Source organism: Mytilus galloprovincialis, chromosome 8, assembly GCF_965363235.1.
Source record: "Mytilus galloprovincialis chromosome 8, xbMytGall1.hap1.1, whole genome shotgun sequence".
Taxonomy (NCBI): domain Eukaryota; kingdom Metazoa; phylum Mollusca; class Bivalvia; order Mytilida; family Mytilidae; genus Mytilus; species Mytilus galloprovincialis.
In genome coordinates, this window is record NC_134845.1 from 84,782,534 (window position 1) to 84,798,921 (window position 16,388).

The 16,388-nt window shown below is 31.5% G+C and overlaps 1 long non-coding RNA gene across 1 annotated transcript; it reads left to right on the forward strand.

The window, feature by feature from the left end:
* Positions 1–720: 720 nt before the first annotated feature.
* LOC143043611 (uncharacterized) lies at positions 721–7,655 on the forward strand. The gene is made up of 2 exons (XR_012968501.1): positions 721–893; positions 3,932–7,655. It is a non-coding gene; the product is annotated as an uncharacterized LOC143043611 (long non-coding RNA).
* Positions 7,656–16,388: the final 8,733 nt, after the last annotated feature.

Sequence of the window (16,388 nt, forward strand, 5' to 3'; positions counted from 1 at the left end):
TTTTACAAAAATCTTCTCCTCTGAAACTACTGGACCAAATTTAATTAAACTTGGCCACAATCATCATTGGGGTATCTAGTTTAAAAAATGTGTCACGTGACCCCGCCAACCAACCAAGATGTCTGCTATGGCTAAAAATAGAACATAGGGGTAAAATGCAGTTTTTGGCTTATAACAAAAACCAAAGCATTTAGAGCAAATCTGACAGGGATAAAATTAATTATCAGGTCAAAATCTATCTGCCCTGAAATTTTCAGACAAATTGGACAACCTGTTGTTGGGTTGCTGCCCCCGAATTAGTAATTTTAAGGAAATGTTGCAGATTTTGGTTATTAACCTGAATATTATTATAGATAGAGATAAACTGAAAACAGCAATAATGTTCAGCAAAATAAGATCTACAAATAAGTCAACAAGATCAAAATTGTCAATTGACCCCTTAAGGAGTTATTGCTCTTTATAGTCAATTGTTAACAATTTTCATTAATTTTTGTTAATTTTTGTAAATCTTTAGGAAACATTGTCCACTGTAATTACTGGGCCAAGTTCATTATAGATAGAGATAATTGTAGCAATAAGAATATTCAGTAAAGAAAGATCTACAAACACATCACCATCACCAAAACTCAATTTTGTTTTGAATTTATCTGTGTTTATTGTTAATATGCACAGAGACCAAGGTGAGCGACACAGGCTCTTGAGAGCCTCTAGTTAACTTTAGTTTCTAAGAATACAGGATATAGTATTTATTTACATATCCGTAGGTCTTCATTGAGTTAAGTGTGTCATACGTATTTAGTGGCTTTTTCATATCTGCCAACGCACTTATTATTCAATATAGATACAGAAATTGAACAAGGGCTTTTATCAAGTCGGACATCTCGTTTCAAAAAGTAAGTGACATGACATAATTTTATTGTTTTAGATGATTCCATTCTTGCTATTTCTGAAAGACTGAGAAACGAATATAATACCTATTTTATTGATAAACATCGAAATGAAAAACGTCTTAAACGTCGTCAGAACATCAATAAAATGTAAAATAAGGAAAGAGTGTATACAAGTTTTTACAGATACTTCGGATATCAAGACACCTTCATCCGTTTGAAGTGAAATATTATTAGTTACATATTGTGCTAGTGATCTAATACGGTATATATGGGGTCAGTTAATTCCATATGGGGTAAGAGCTAAGCTCGAATCCCCATATGGAATTTACTGACTCCATCTATACCGTATTACGTCACTAGAACACTATGTAACGAATTTATCTTACCGACTATCTTAACGTGTGAAATGTAGAGTAGTGACCTATCAATATAGACAAGTCTTCAATACTGTTAGCATTAAGAAACTACTCCTATTGAACCTACAAAAACAGATGCCAACAATAACAATTTGATAGGATTAAACGTGTTTTATTATGAAATTATTTCCATCTTAATCATCAATTTCTTCGTCTGTTTAACCTTACAGAATTTGTTTCAGTACCGTTTTGTTTTTATAAAGGGACGTAACACCACTACTTACAGTAAAATTGAGAATGGAAATGGGGAATGTGTCAAAGAGACAACAACCCGACCAAATAAAAAACAACAGCAGAGGGTCACCAACAGGTCTTCAATTTAGCGAGAAATTCCGGCACCCGGAGGCGTCCTTCAGCTGGCCCCTAAACAAATATATACTAGTCCAGTGATAATGAACGCCATACTAATTTCCAAATTGTACACAAGAAACTAAAATTAAAATAATACAAGACTAACAAAGGCCAGAGGCTCCTGACTTGGGACAGGCGCAAAAATGCGGCGGGGTTAAACATGTTTGTGAGATCTCAACCCTCCCCTATACCTCTAACCAATGTAGTAAAGTAAACGCATAACAATACGCACATTAAAATTCAGTTCAAGAGAAATCAGAGTTTGATGTCAGAAGATGTAATCAAAAAAAATAAACAAAATGAGTGTATGGAATAAGCCCCACCTCCCTTCTAACCTGAAATATAAAGGGACGTAACACCACTACTAAAAGAGGGACGAAAGATACTAAAGGGACAGTCAAACTCATAAATCTAAAACAAACTGACAACGCAATGGCAAAAAATGAAAAAGACAAACAAACAACAGCACACACGACACAACATAGAACACTAAAGAATAAACAACACGAAACCCACCAAAAAACTAGGGGTGATCTCAGGTGCTCCGGAAGGGTAAGCAGATCCTGCTCTACATGCGGCACCCGTCGTGTTGCTTATGTGACCAACCGTGTATGACATAAGCCCCGCCTCCCTACTACCCTAATATGAAATATACACGGTCTCCACGCGGATGCTTTTAACCAATCATATTCTTAGAAATTTATAGGAGGTGAGATAAATATATGTATGTGTGTCATGCTCTACGTTCCAAGATTTAAAGGGAAACTCTTCCCTTCACAGACATTGTTTTCTATATAACTACAATGGAGGGAACAGAATATCTTTCGTATTCTCATGAATATTACAAAACTCCATACACATCCAAAACAGCAAAATTTTGAGATAGTTTCATGAATATCAACTTATGTTCAAATGCATCACCTCGATCAGATATATTAGTACTTAAGGTAGAAGTAATAGTATTTTGATAAGCATTTTACATGACAACAATATCACACGAAATTTTCTATATGAGCCAGTCCATGCGAAAAGGTACAAAAACGAAAAATTTACGAAATTCTAAAAAGTGTGCATAATTATTGGTAGTAGACTTGTGATTTATAAAACACATTTACTTTCCCTCATATCATCAAGCTGTGAGCTACACGCACCTGCGAGTGTTGAGACCCCCCCCCCCCTTTAGTTTTATCAAGATTTTTAGTGAATTATTTCATATATTTCAATCATTTTTAAAGTACAGTTTAAATGGCTTGATTTGCCAATTGATAATGTTAACCCCGGTAGCAGTGGGGATAAGGCTCTCGCTTACGATGAGGATATCAATGCAATCAAACCGGGCAACGGTTCGAATCCCGTGCAACTAAGGTTGATTTATATAATATTAAATAACTTAACTTAACTTAAATTTCAATTTCTAAAACACAAGATGTCATAGTTTTTGTATTTTCCCTCATGTTTTAATGTTGTCTTACTTTTTTTAAACCCGTAGAACTGACGGAAATTATTGACTTTTGTCTCTGTAGTGTCATAAATTTTTATAGTTCCTGGTCGGTATAGCATTAGTCCGGGGAACAAATGATTTTACACTTGCTCAAATACCAAAAATTCAGATATTTCTACGTCTTTTTCTGTTTTAGTTGACAAATTCGGGATAGAATTGACAATCTTATGAATGTTTACATTAATGTAATTTTTTTTCGGATAAAATCGTTTTTCAAAAATACTATAACAAACTTTGATAACGTGTCCTGTAAAGTTTACCAAAAGGACTTTTTGTACCTTTTCGCATGGACTGGCTCATATGTTAGAAATCAAATCTTATTCACTTTGCCTCTTGAAGAGGTATTAAAGAGACCAAAAATAAAATCTAAAAAATTAAAAACTAAAACGATCTATTATTGAATAAAAAAATATGTCATTTGTTTAGTAACTTCCAATGATACTTCTAAATTTTATAACTCATGCTTCTTTAGCCCAATGGTCTAAGTAGTGGAAAAATACTGAGGTTATGAGTTATAATCCGTAACAGGGTATGTGTTTTTGACTACTATCTGTATTGAATAGGATTGTCTGTGTTTTCTGTTTGATTGGATGAAACCTTAACTCTCTAGATTATCTTTTAAACATCTAAAGTGTCAAAGCAATTTCATTAAAAGACGGTATTTTGTATAAAGATATAAGATATTAGGTTTGCAATGTTCTAGAAATATCAAAATTATAAAAACATTAACACGATAAAGATACCGTCTTAACAAACGTTGATGACTTTTGTAGATCGATGGCAGCTGATAAAAAAATTCAAAAAAATGTATGCTGTTCGATACATTCAGACGAGGAGTGTGCTTTCGTATGTGGAGATTGCACAGAGTTGATTTGTGATTATTGTGTTGGTACAAAAAATCATGAGGACCACGATATTAAATCCATCAAGAAATTTATCAAAGAAGTAGATCTAGATGATTTTAAGGAATCATGTGAAAAAAAAAGCACTATTATTAAATAAAACAGAGAAGCGGTTCCAAAAAGCCATAGATAAAGTACATGCACAGTCATCTCAAATGATATCCGAAATCATTAAAATAAAAAAGAAGAAATTACGTAAGTGTGAGAAAAGACGAGAAAGAAACAATGCTACCCTTGATAAAGTTATTGCTGTGGCTGACCCGACAAATATGATAGACACAATAAATAATCTACCGAAGAAAGACGGTCGTACGCAATATGCAGAACTTGCTTAGGGTTTATTAAAATGCCACAAAACTGAGGAATCCAAAGATTTAGAGACCAACTGTAGCGCATCTGTATATCTTCCAACTTTAAAACGAGGTACGATACAAACATCCCGCTTAAAGAAATTGTTTGGTAAACTTAACTTCGAAAAAGTAGATGTTCAGGGTTTAATTGATAGCGATGAGGACAGTACTGACAGTAGCGATGGTGAGAGTGATAGTAGCGATGATGATAGTGATAGTAGCGATGATTAAAGTAAACGTGAAAGAAGTGATGATAGAGGTAAAAGTAGTGATAATGAAAGTGAAAGTAGTAATGGTGAAAGTGAAAGTAGCGATAATAAAAGTGCAAGAACTGATATCGAAAGCGGAAGTAACTCTGACTAAAATTTTAAAAACTTCAACAATAAAAAGGAATAACAAATAATCCGATGGAGTCGGCAGTGATATTCTTTTTTTTATATAAATTGACAGGTCCGTTTGAGTTTTCTGTGCCGATGTTAAGGACAAAGTACGTTAGATAAAAATCAAACTTTTTAATTTTCACTTTTCTTGTACTTAAGCTAAAAAAAAAAATAAACGCAAAAATAAGAACATTAATATGATATCTAATTCCAAGAAAAACTCTGTACAAACAATTGATTTGTAATTGAAAGGAAATATTTATCCGGAAACTTAAATCTTTAATCTTGAGAATCCAAATTGTTGTCATACCTTTTTACCGTTGGCCAACTACAATAATTATAATTTATAAAGTCTTTTTCAAAATGTAAATATGTAGGTAAAATATAGACTAATGGAAATTCATGTTTTTCTATAAAAAAAATGTATTACTTGAATGTCATGCTTATTCTATGCTTCTTGCTGTTTACATATTTAAACATACTGAAATATAGAACCACGGCCGTTAGGTTTATCTAAATGCTTCTTCGGATGGCTCGAGAATATTTTTATATATTGTTGATGTCCTCGTTATTCCCTTTTTTGTGATACATGTATGTATTAAAATACGACAAACTACATGTAGTTGAGCAATGTTTAAATGGTATGTCAAATAATAAAATATATTCATTTCACCTCAAACTCAATATGTAAGGATTGAGCACTGGCGTTATCTTTTGTTATATTTATCATAAAATTGAGAATGGAAATGGGGAATGTGCCAACGAGACAACAACCAGCTCAAAAAAAAAACAACAGCAGAAGGTCACCAACAGGTCTTCAATGTAGCGAGAAATTCCCGCACCCGGAGGCGTCCTTCAACTGGCCCCTAAACAAATATATACTAGTTCAGTAATAATGAACGCCATACTAAACTCAAAATTGTACACAAGAAACTAAAATTTAAATAATACAAGACTAACAAAGGCCAGAGGCCCCTGACTTGGGACAGGCGCAAAAATGCGGTGGGGTTAAACATGTTTGTGAGATCTCAACCCTCCCCCTATACCTCTAGCCAATGTAGAAACGTAAACGCATAACAATACGCACATTTAAATTCAGTTCAAAAGAGGTCCGAGTCTGATGTCAGAAGATGTAACCAAAGAAAATAAACAAAATGACAATAATACATAAATAACAACAGACTACTAGCAGTTAACTGACATGCCGGCTCCAGACTTCAATTAAACTGACTGAAAGATTATGATTTCATCATATGAACATCAGGCACAATCCTTCCCGTTAGGGGTTTAGTATCATACCATCATAACATATATGAGAAGAACATAACCCGTGTCATGCCAACAACTGGTTTTTGAATAAATGTGTTTAGTTCTGATGCAAAGACCCTAAAAGTGAATCAATATTAACGCCAAAATATGCAATCTTTAATGACCTGACAACAGTATCGTAACTATATCCCTTCTTAATAAGTCTATTCAAAGGTTTTGTTAGTTTTTGAGGTGAATACTGACACCTTTGTACTTTATAAAGAATATCACCATTACAATGTCTATTTAGCTTTAATACTGATATTAAGTATACATATATATTAACACAAAAATCCGCTAATATTTTATCTTTTTCGTTGCAATTGTTAAATAATTATAAAGGCAACGCCTTGAAGACTTATTTGCCATGGGAAGGTATGTATCTCTTACAGACTCAAACTTCACAAATATGTTTCACCGTTTGCATTATTTAACAATTTGATTTATGTTTCATATACCATTATTTTGTAATGTTAATGCAGACAAAGTAATATGTGACCGTGACTAAAATAATGAGTCTAGATGAGCTCAATTATATGTTTAATGTTTTATATTTGTCAATGCTTCGTATGTGCTTACAATATATACAGAGTCTTATGATGATATCTAAACTCTTTTTAACCAACAACTCATTCCAATTCTGCCTGCATTTTGTTACATACTTTTAGTCAAAAAAGGATGTAAATTAAAAACAAAATCAAGCAAATAATTTCTCTGTCACGTTGTATTAAATAATATATATACTATAAATGTATAGATTCAAAAAAAATAGTTGCCTAGTTTTGCAGGGTTTTTTTATTCTAAGAATGACTTATTTACATGCATTTTCTATGTTTTTTTTTCTTTTGGTATTGTGCTATCTTCATGTTATTGTAGTATGTGTGTTTTTTTTCATATCGATAATTTGAAATTTATTATTTTTTAGGTTTGGTTGGTCTTTTGGTCTTCTGTGTATTTTCACGTTATCACAAGTTTGTGATTTGTTTTAAATGGAAATTTATTTTTTTCATTAAACATATCCTCCTCGTTTCTTTTAAAGTCAAATACTATAAACATTTCAGGTTTTCGCTATTAGGTCATGTTTTCTTAAATTTGCCTTAAAGTTTATGAATAGTACTTTTACTGTTTGGTCTGTTTTAGTGATATCTATTTGAAGTGGCTCTGTATTTATACATCTCGTCATTGTGTTTTTGTTCAATGGTAAGAAAAATTATATTCTTGTTTTTAACTTTTGCTAATGTGTTTTGTCTATATTTCTTGTTGCATGTCTTTATTACATATGACGTGGCTCTGTACTTTTATATTCTGTCATTGAGTTAAGGTGCTATGGTGAATTTTTGTATCCATGTCTTTCATTTTTGCTAAATTAAATGTACTTTATATTTATGTCTTTTTGTGTTTCTTTGTAACATATTTGTATGTTTTTATAGTAATTACGATTATAACACAATTTTGACTGCTATATATACAGTTACGGACATTATTGTAAATATGTTAAATTACTGGTATCAAATATAACATTACAGATTAAAGTGTTAATAAATACCGTTACGGACATCTGTGTTACAATTGTTTTTGCTGGTGTGAAAATCATAAACGGTAAATTAGGTACGGATAATTTTTAAAACAGTTACGGACATCATTCCAAATTTTTGTATGCATTCATCAGTTATAAAAATAAACAACTCAAATGCCCATTTTGGTATTTTTTTTATATTTTTTGTATGTTGATGAACTGTTGATTGTTCAAACAAACATAAAATGTGGTGACGTGAATATTGCATAGATTGGTAATATGTCTATCTTCAGCGAACTAGAAAAAGTGTATTTTCACAATTTATTTTCGCTCGTTTAGTTTTAAATATACATCTATTAAACATGCACACTATCTTGTCGCTCTTTTGTTCTATTACATTTAATATGAAAGAAGAAACATATAATTATTCCATTTTGTAATATACTTAGATCATTTGCAATAAAGGTCAACTTTACAATTAAGAAAAAAAATAAATGCTGGGAAATTGATGGCATTATTCAAGAATTTATGTCAACAAAACTAACGGTTTTTCTTTTGTGTTCTTTATACAAATTTAGATAAACGGATTTTCTACTCAACCGAAAAAAATTGCCCCTGAGAAAGATCGAAAACAAATATGAATTAAAATGGTAAATGAAGGTAGCGTCAAAATATACAGAACTGATACTTTTCTAGTTTAAAATCATGTCTCATTTTTAAATGTTAATTAGTCGAACTATATAATAAGGTGATTGATTAATTGATTAATTTTTGCTCAACGTCCACTTGCAAATATATTTCATGCATGTTCAGGACAATATGAGAAGGTGAGAAGAAGAAAAAGAAAAAATATAATAAGAAGGTGAAAAAAAAATTACATTTTTTTTTCCAATCAAACATATTTCTTATATGCATTATATTAAAATATATTTCAAAGGTGTTAAAAATATGCCGTATTTGAAAATTAAATACTTGCAACTTGTCGACCAATAAGCTTCAAACGCGATCACTTTTTCGTTTAAAACATAAATCGTTGTTTACATGAGCAGTTTAAAGACACGAACCTCAGCACGATCTTTTCTTTTACAGTTGATTTCATAACTAAGCTATATCCTATGCTTTGAGTGCTTTTGATGCGCAAATTTTGTTACTGTTGTAGATATACGCTGATAAAATGCCGAAGAATCATTCTTTTAAAACTTCAAAACTTAAGCTAGTAATTTGTAAAATGAAAACCAAAACAAAAGTTGATATTGTTGTGAAATGAAAGAAAAAAAAAGTTTCGAGGTAAGTGTTTTTTAAAGCAAAATATCCATTATAGAAAGTAAACAAATTCAAACAAATCTTAAATATAAGTTTGATATTTCTTGATTCTATTCAATTATCGAACGCTATCTACAGGAAGAACCTTTTCGGTGAATCACTGAGCGACTAAGCAGTGTAATAAAGGAAAAACGTAAAATCAAAAGTTTTATAGAGAATGTTTTATAAAAAGACTCACGCTAATAATACATAGAACATTTGAATACGTATGATCAACTGTCTAGATAACATACATTTTACTGCTAAAATAAATGGCTAAACGATTAATTTATAATTTCAATTGTACGGGGTTTTTTTCCTTACTTTTCAGCACATATACATATCAATTATACTACATTTAGTTTCTACTTCGTCATTGTACTTTATTTCATTAACATTTCTTGCTAGTTTATTTTGCATGTATTATAAAAGACATTACGAAAACATGGGTTATGTCGTTTAGCTTTTTATTTATTACGGAAGTAGAAATATAATTTCGGTATTATGACGTTAAAATTTTGACGCTGCCATATGCAACTATTCCAGTCATAATTACGTTCGATAACTCTGCATGTTACTGGTTTAATTAGGAGTATGTAAAATTTACTGGTTACCCGATGGATGATTTAAAGAAAATTAAACAATATATTTATTTCACCTCGGTTATCTAATATCCAATCGAGGTCTTCTTTTATAAATATAAAATAATATCGTAATGAATTTCATCGAGAACACTAATCTACATTTGTATTATTATTATTTATTATAATATGGGTATTGTCAAAACTTACATCGTGATTAGGTGTCATGTTTATTTTCGATCTTTGATCACGTTGATGTTATGACTTAATTAGTATCTCCTTAATATAGCTATGCTCTTGGCTTTCATTATAATGACTTCAACATGTCATATGTAATTGCAATGTTAACAGTGAAATTAAATTGGATTATGTGCATTCACAAAATAAGTGTCGAACATCGTCCACGTTTAAAAATTATTTGGTCACCATTTTTTTTCAACATTTTATAAAATAAACAGTATGTAACAGCTTTGTCAAAAGGAACCAATGTTTGATTCTATGCTGCATTAAGGTAAGACAATGACTGAAAACGCAAGCATCCAACGGTTATTTGATTTTCAATGTAACAATCTAACAAAATATATTTTTACCAAGTCGTCCCAGCTGTCAATGAGGTCGCTAAAAATTCTTATATCAGATTTAAGAAAATGACTGATTTTCAAATCAATTTGGAAGGGACATACTAAAAAATTAAACTATTGCATATACGATATTTCAAACATTTATGAATATACATGTAGTAACTAGCACATATTCCAACAATTATTCCATCTGTTTTGTTTAAATCGCAATTTTAGGTTTAACACGACAGAAAATCCTATATGTATCGGAGTTGGATGATTAACAGTGTGAACTTCTCGAGGCAACAAGACAAATTTTCAAAAACATTTGGAAGGGAGAAGACCAAAATTTAAACTTTTTCAAATGGCATAAATATATTTCTAAATATATGAGGATATACTATATATTCCCACACTTTTTGTATCATGAACTTAAAGTACTTTATTTTATCGATTCTTGAAAGCCCCTGTGCATTTCTATACATTTTATTTGGGCTTAAAACGGGTGATGTGTGACGTCGTCAAGGTCACGTGATGACTGCTATAGTTGGATATGAGAATTACATTTACAAAATACAATGTTAAAAAGAAAAAAATGTGTGCAAAAGTATAATTTATTTTTTATAATATTCCAACAAACTAGTCGAATATTCTACCATGCTACTTTTTTATCATGATTGGAAACAAGCCGAATCATGCACTTGGAAAAGGTTATGATTGCATATAGATTTAAATGTTAAATCAAGGTCGCATTTAAATATAGAAAACTTATATTTTGGTAGTATAGTTTTCTTCGAATCATCTCTTTTCCAATTACCATTTTAGTTTTAGATCATTTGTCATTTCGAAATTGTTTATTACAAGGTAAGCTCATAGTTGCTGAATCATTTCTTTCACAATGGACTACCGCAAAGTGTGATATACTTTTTAATAGTATTCCTTTCGTCATTACGCTGATATTCTTGTTTAAACTGAAAGTTAGATAGAAATGAAAAGTAATATAATCGCCTGAATTCTTAATCAATCTTTCCTTTTTGGTCTTTTATTCTCTTTATTCCCCCAAAAAATATCTGATATGTTATTTCAGAATATGTTGAACTGGTAGATGGTGTATTCAATTATCTGTATGTTATTATAGTTTTATCAATTCTTATAGCAAATATATTTATACTCATTCTCTTACTTATGTTTGTTTATTTCATTTGAAATGTTGTATTTGTAGAGTACATCAATAGATTATCTGCTGCATACTTTTTGGTTTTATTTTATATTATATTTTTATTTCATTTGAAAATTGTTCTTGTTATTAAAAACTGACTGTTACTATTTCATGTATATTTGCCATTATTCATGGACGTCGTGAATCAGTGCGAGAAAAAAAAACGTACTTAGCAGATACCCGTTTAATATGTCTACTTCATGAGTCAATAAAAATATACATGAGCAATGTGTTTTTTGTAGAACAAGACAGCAGTTCATAAGAAAGAATTAATTTAAAAGCGATGTAATTTCGCTTGCACAAAGTCTATCTTCCAAAATATTCTACTTTCCATATTATTAATTGTACAGTCGTTGCTGAATATCTTGGAAATAGACCGTCTGGTAAATCCAAATTCTTTATTTTAATTAGCCTTAGTCACACTAGATCACGCTCACCGCAATTGCAAATAAATTCAGATCGTGTTAAGGTCGCGGTATGAGAGACATGAAAATGTTAATTTTCGTTTCTTTCATGTTGCTACATCGTCCTCATTACGCTTTTACAACGATCCCGCTACGATCATACCACGTGCTCACCACGCTTATTTTGCGACCTCACTACGATTATCACAATCGTTCCACGCTCATCGCGTCCTCGGTAAGACCATACCACGATTTATCCTATTGCAACACGATCTTACCACGCTTCTACTGTGATTGTAGCATGCTTTTACCACGACCATACTACGATCATTCCACATTCATACTGCGATATTACTACGTTATCAGCAATAACGTCAACATCTTGTTCTATATAAATACTGTTCCATGTCTTCTTTTTCTTACTGATACGAAGTGTTTTTCGGAAACAACAGTCATGCAACCAAAATGTACAGAACTCATGGGCGTAGTGTTAGGGGTAGATGTAAAGGTAGAGGGAGATCTGATAGTAAAGAATCATGATCCAGTAGAGATATGTCGGACCGATCAGGTCCAATCTGAATCACAACATATTGCTGGTCCGTTAAGATCAAATGATGATTCTTTAGTGGACGATAGTAGGGATGACACAGATGTGTCAAGCATGGTTGAGCCGTTGGAGAAAAATGACAAGGGGTCCAAATTACATACAGGCAAACAAACTCAGGAGAGCTTTTATGTATTTTATATCACAATAAAACAAAAAAAAATAGCATGATGGTCGTAGCATGAACGTAGTAAGATCGTAAGACGAGCGTGACGAGGTCGGCATGGGCGAGCTAAAATCGTACTTTGGTCTTGAACAGCATGGCAAAAACGTGGTATAGTCGTAGCTGGGTCGATAAGAACGTGAAGGTCGTAGTGAGGTCGTATTAACGTCACCGTGAGATCGTAGCGCAGTCTCCTCGACTAGAATGGTACAGCGACCTTCGCGATTTTACCACGACCTTATTGTGCTCTAACTACGCTGCTAGTACGACATGACGTTTGATTTGAAAAGAAAGACCTGTGTTCTTTTTTAAAAATATTGAATCTGTTTCGAGAATTGCCAATGCTTAAACATATTGCTGAACATCACCATTGTATGTATGATGAGTTCATGTGTTTGAATGTGACCTAGTCATGCTAGTGACAAGAAAATGTATTAGACTTGACCTTATGATCTATAAGTTACTCTACCGGAATTCTGTATCTGATTGAAATTATTTGACATTATTATCTTTCCCTCTGTATTATTTTTTCTTAAAACTAAAAAAAACAAAATTCTTAAACATGGAACTGATAGAATTTGAGTTGTTCCACTTTGACGGTTGTAGAACATTATTAACTTATTTCAGAACGTAAATTATCATCAAATCAAATATGATTAGAACTAGGTAAATTACTGCTGACTTAATGGTGCTTAACCATACCGGAGCACAAGGATATACTGTTATCTGCGTGGTTCATCTTTGTTTAATAATTAGTTTCTGTGTTGTGTTTAGTGTAATATTTATAAAATATTTGATTTGTTTTTCATAATTACAAAGTTATCTCTGCTTTCCTAAAAATTGTGTATTGCCAACTTAGTATCTTCCTTAAGCTTGTGCTCTTTTTTACAAACTAGGTTTAACGCTTTTTAAAGGAATTTATTGGTGTTTAAACCTATCCAACTTACTCATAGACAAACAAAAAGTCTTTCGGACTTTTGTGATAAGTTACTGAGTGACTTGGTACAGTTTATACACCAATGAATTCCTTTAAAATGCGTTTAATCATTTTTATTCTTAAAAATTGGAAAGAAGGAATAATATTTGACTTATTGTTACCTGTATCCCACGCTAATTGTATATTTGTGTCATTGAATTTGCCTGGAGCATTACAATGGGTTGGGTTTTTTTTTTTTGTTAAAGCTAAAACATGTACTCCGTGAAATTTGCTCTCTAAAAAAATGAACTAAAAAATATCTTATCTTTCATATGAATGTTTTGTGTTTTAATTCAACGATAAACGCGTAATGAACAAAAAAATATATATTAAGGTCGACCCGGTTTGAATTATTATCGTCGTCATCTTGTTTAAATTGGTAACAAAAATGAGTTACGTCAACCTCGTCTATCAAAAAATAAACAACTTCAACAGTCACTCACGGACGCCCTCTCGACCAATCATATAAACGTACTCACTATTAAACACATCATATAAGAATAATGGTGTTATAAACAGTTAAAATGCAATTTTGTAGAATCATAAGTATATACAAAATTACATATATTTAAATGAATAGATACAATACACACTAATGTGCATCAAAAAGGTTTAGACACATGAAAAAGACATACATAGCTGATTATATAAAAAAATAATTTTCCTAAATATTATTCACCAATAAATTAATAACATGCATTGCTATCAACTTGCAGGTGACCACATATAAACATTAAGTTTTGCCACTGTTCAAAGAAAAAAGACAATGATAATTCAAATTATTGAGAAAATATATTTAATCAACATCCATTCGTCATTTAAAAATTCGAACAGATGACAAATAGCTTGTAAGAATAAGTTAAGTATGCTAGTGTTTGATACCGATCTCCATTCAAATTGGACCATTCTAGGGTCTAGGTACACAGTACAGTTAGTCAATGTGAAAGCCGTGTCAACCAGGTGCTTTGGTAACTCGTCATTTATTGTTTTACGTGCATGTATGCTGCGCAAATCTTCTGAAGTCAAATAAGGTCCCTAGGACTAAAATAACAAGAAATAAAAAGTTATAACAATAGTTCCAAGGCAACCGAACCTAATTAAATGATTAAAAAATGAATTGGGTTTTTCTATATGATGGTTCATTCAATTTCAAATTTAAGAACATAACGTTGGTGTCGTATATTTGGACGTCTCTGTAATATAAAACTCAAACATAGTGTAGACTTTGGACAATGTAATGCGATGTAGGAGACCTCATTGCAGGAGGCTACGATTAGTAACTAAAATGCTTCTTATCGTTTCGATACCGTTTTATTCATATTTACAATAGTCGACATTGTATTGTATTTTGTAGTGAGAGTTATACCCTTCCGGAGAACCTGAGATCATCCCTAGTTTTTGGTTGGGTTCGTGTTGTTTATTCTTTAGTTTTCTATGTTGTGTCATGTGTACTATTGTTTGTTTGTTTGTCTTTTTCATTTTTAGCCATGGCGATTTCAGTTTGTTTTCGATTTATGAGTTTCACTGTCCCTTTGGTATCTTTCGTCCCTCTTGTATACATGTTTACTACAAACTGAAGCATTGTGAGACTACAGACAAATTGCTTATTGCAACATTTCACCAAAAGAATAATGGGAACCCCAAAAATTACAAAATATCACACTAATCAACAAGACTTGACGCCTCCGGAAAAATTTATTCATGCGTTCGAACAGAGACAAACATATATGCTATATCGGTATATGGACAAAATCTGGTAGAGTTTGATAGGGCTACATGCGTAGATAATGCTTCAAATAGAAACCTCTAAACAGTGTTCTTTTTTCAATTTGTCTTTTTTAATACCTCAGATACTTGAGTCTGCTTAAGTGCGCTATACGTATATGTGTTGACGCAGATAACACGAGAATCAGGGTCAAACGAACAAATTATGATTAATTTAGTTAACAACTTAAATAAGGAACCTATCTTAAGGTATGAATTATTATATTAAGATTAATCATGTGGAAACCTTATAAAGAACCATATCAGTGATACAGCGTCATTTAACATGTTTTTCTTACTATCAGCGCTCAGACTTTACTTTAAATATACAGTGTGTTTGATGTTAAGGTCTATTATTTAAGAAGTTGCAACGTCTATGAATTTACATATTTGTTTAAAGAATTATCTGTTCGTTAAGAAGCATGAACTTTTGGATTTGGTATTTTAGATCCTTGATCTGATCAATCCGATAAACTAAGATTTAAATGCATCTAAATTACGGCGATGCAAACGTTAAAGTTAGATCAATATCATGAATATCTGCTATGAATCAAAAGGTCACCAGGATGGGATGACTTGCTTTAGTTTTTCGAAACAGACACGTATTTTTCAATCGAGAGGCAGGTATTTCAAGAATTGCATTTTATACATTTGCATCTAAAATTTAAATATAATATTTGAATATTAGTCCATTACTTCATATTCTTGACTGGTTTAATTGTCTGTTATTTTTGTTTTTGTTTGATAGTACCAGTCTAAAACAATAAATCTTAACTTAAGTCTGATTCGGTCGGTAGGGCACACTGTAAAGCACATTCGGGGGAAAGTTGCACGATAATTTGGTTACAACAATTGAAAATCAAAATTTTTAATTATCTTTTGAAAAAATTGAACAAACTATTTTCATTGATTATATGAATTTACGTAAACATACTACTCAAGATTAAGTTTTCGAATACAGATTTATTTCATTTTAAATTTCAAACATTTTACAAATTTACCCAAGGATATATGATTAATAGCTTCATATAGATTATATCTATTCATTAATGGCTGTGAATTATTACCAATAATTAACCAATACGGGATCCATTAACATCCACTAACGGTTCCGGCAAAACTTCATAAACATCTTTCTATTCCAGTCAAATGAATTTTAAAAGTAATCAAATCATACATATTAATATTGATTACGCTTCAA